Source organism: Girardinichthys multiradiatus, chromosome 1 (genome assembly GCF_021462225.1).
Source record: "Girardinichthys multiradiatus isolate DD_20200921_A chromosome 1, DD_fGirMul_XY1, whole genome shotgun sequence".
Lineage (NCBI taxonomy): Eukaryota > Metazoa > Chordata > Actinopteri > Cyprinodontiformes > Goodeidae > Girardinichthys > Girardinichthys multiradiatus.
In genome coordinates, this window is record NC_061794.1 from 47,320,572 (window position 1) to 47,323,178 (window position 2,607).

The window sequence follows — 2,607 nt, forward strand, 5'->3', positions numbered from 1 at the left end:
GACTGACAGAAAAACAGGAAGAAAAAGCTCAATTTGCTAAGAATTATTAACCATAGACTAACTTCCTCTGCAGATAGAAAAAAAGTGATTGGAGGAAAAATAGATCTGAACAAACTTTTTTCAGTATCTAAATTTAGAGTTTTTCCATCTTAACCTTTTAATCAATAATTACATGAATAAAACAGCAGTAAAATGTATCTAGTATAAAATCACATGCAGCAAAAACAAAGGAACTGCAGAGAGACGTCCAGATTTCTCAGTTTTTAGCTTCAGTGAACAAACTTTAATCCTGAGGTCCAGAAACTAAAACCAGGCCTGAATTCAGGATCCCATGTTGGCTGTGTGACTGTAGAGTAGATGCGGTTCTGGTTCCTCGTAGCAGGACCCAAACTCCTTTAGGGAGAAGTTACCAAGATGACATGCTGTAAATAATAACACAAACAAACATTTTCTGTTTCAATTATTAATTGTTTAACTTTTTTACAACAATCATCCCTGCAGTAAACAACGAGAGAAAGGTTACCTCCATGTTTGGTCCATCTGAGCGTCCTCTGCTCCTCAAACCTGAAACAAACAGCAGCTTTTAGAGAAAAATCAAGACTTATCTCTACACAAGATGGCCTGGAAGGGTCATTCACTTAAGACAGTAAAACAGGTCCAAATGAAGCACGGAGAGGAGGAACCTGGAGGAAGACAAGGGACCGCTGAGAGCATCTGTGAACATTTCTCATGATGGAGACAGTTCTTCAGCTGATTCTTCTGTTTAGAATTAGCTCCTCATACAGATGTTCTACAATAATCTTCTCTAGAATGGAGGAAAGGTTGGATTCTGACTTTTGGCTCAATTTTTGATCAGTTTGATTTTCCAGAAAACATTTTGGTTCATGAATTAATTAAATCCAGAATCCTTCCTGAGAGTTATTCCCACTGAACAATTTCAGCTTTATGTGTGTTGCTAAATAATAGTTGTCTCCCTGTGATTGTTGCCAGTCAGACTTCTGTGTAAATGTGTTTCAGATTATTCCAACAAACCACGACAAAACCAGCAGCAACTTCATTTAGGAGTTTAACACAAGCCGCGCAGCAGTCAGAAGGCAAGGCAGGATTATTTCTATAGCACATTTCAGCAACAAGACAATTCAAAGTGCTTCACATGATGAAAACATAAGAAATGAGAAGAAAAATAAAGTACATAGCATCTGAACTGCAGAGTAGAAAACGCTGTTCATTTTCTCACTAGAAGGAGAGTCTGAGCCTCTTCTGGAGATCTTCACCTCTTCGTAGGAATGATACCATCTATTTTGTGAAGTGCACCAGTCCCTCCTGCAGCAAAACATCCACACCACATGATGCTGCCACCCCCTACTTCACAGTTGGGTTCAGGTTCTCAGGGTTGTAAGCTTCCCCTTTTTTTCATTTCTTTGCTCCAAAGAACCTCCAGACTAAAGATCTTTGTCCCTGAGTGCGTCTGTAAACTATATTCTGGCTTTTTATGTTGCTTCTGAAGCAAAGGCTTCTACTTTCTTCACAAGGAAACATTGTGTTTAAGGTTTTACCTTAGAATACATCTACAGACGTGCCTCCTAATTAACCTGACCATGACATCATCATGTGCTTTCTAAAATTGTTTTAGGGAGACTAATCTTAGATTATGTAACCTTGTGATGTAATAAATCATAAATAGAAAGTGTTACATTAATCCTAACTGACTTGAAAAAGGAAAAGTTTAGTCTGATTTCATTTCAAGCAGCGAGGACAAAAGCTGATGTGTGTTTTTATGAAGTCTGGAAAAACGTCTGGTTTCACTTGTAACTTCTAGCATGAAATTTATTCTAGAAGATTCCAGAGGCCAAAAACAAGCTGGTGTTAAAGGTTAACTAGCCATAGAGTCACAAAGATTATTATTACAGAAAGCTCCATTTAGACTGTTTGAAGCCTGTTAACAGTTTTCAAGATGAATTTAACACATCATCTTCATTCTCCTAAATCTGTTTATTATTTTGGAGCCTATGTGAAACATCTTGAATTTGTGACTTCAAAGTGAAATAAAATGAAAAGAAGATTTTCTTACTCAGAGCTGAGGAGCATCTATAGTCTCAGAGCTGCTGTCTTCATCCTCCTCAGCTCCTGTTGGTCTGGTGTTAACGGTTTCACTGTAAGCTGCGTAGATTACCTCATCGACAGATCTCCACAGTTCGTAGTCCTCACTGGCATTCTCATAAATTGTTGGGACCTTTGAAATGAGAAGGGACTTTGTTCTTCAAATTGTTTTCTTCTAAGTTTTAGATTTTAGAGAGCATCCAAACATCTTCATCCTCACCTCAGTGGCAGGGGTTTTCTCTGTTTCCACAGCAGGAGCTTCAAAACAGCAGGCCAAGAGGTCACAGTAGTATGAAAACAGCTTTTAATGCAAGAATGAGTCCATATAAATGATAATATTGTATACATCTATGTGTCTTTACTTAAGTTACTAAATGAATTTCCAGATGTTTAGGATTCTAATGATCCTAGCAGGAGAAGGCCCACTGAGTGGATGAGGTGGCAGAGGTGTGTGTGTGTGTGTGTGTGTGTGTGTGTCTCTTGCCAGTTTGAGCTTCACCAGATGTC

At 38.4% G+C, this 2,607-nt stretch overlaps 1 long non-coding RNA gene across 1 annotated transcript; it reads right to left on the reverse strand.

The window, feature by feature from the left end:
• On the reverse strand, nucleotides 1-2,383 carry LOC124881234. Its single transcript, XR_007041599.1, has 4 exons — nucleotides 2,321-2,383; nucleotides 2,072-2,233; nucleotides 524-564; nucleotides 1-422 (listed from the first exon to the last, which is right to left on the reverse strand). It is a non-coding gene; the product is annotated as an uncharacterized LOC124881234 (long non-coding RNA).
• Between the last annotated feature and the right edge of the window lie 224 nt (nucleotides 2,384-2,607).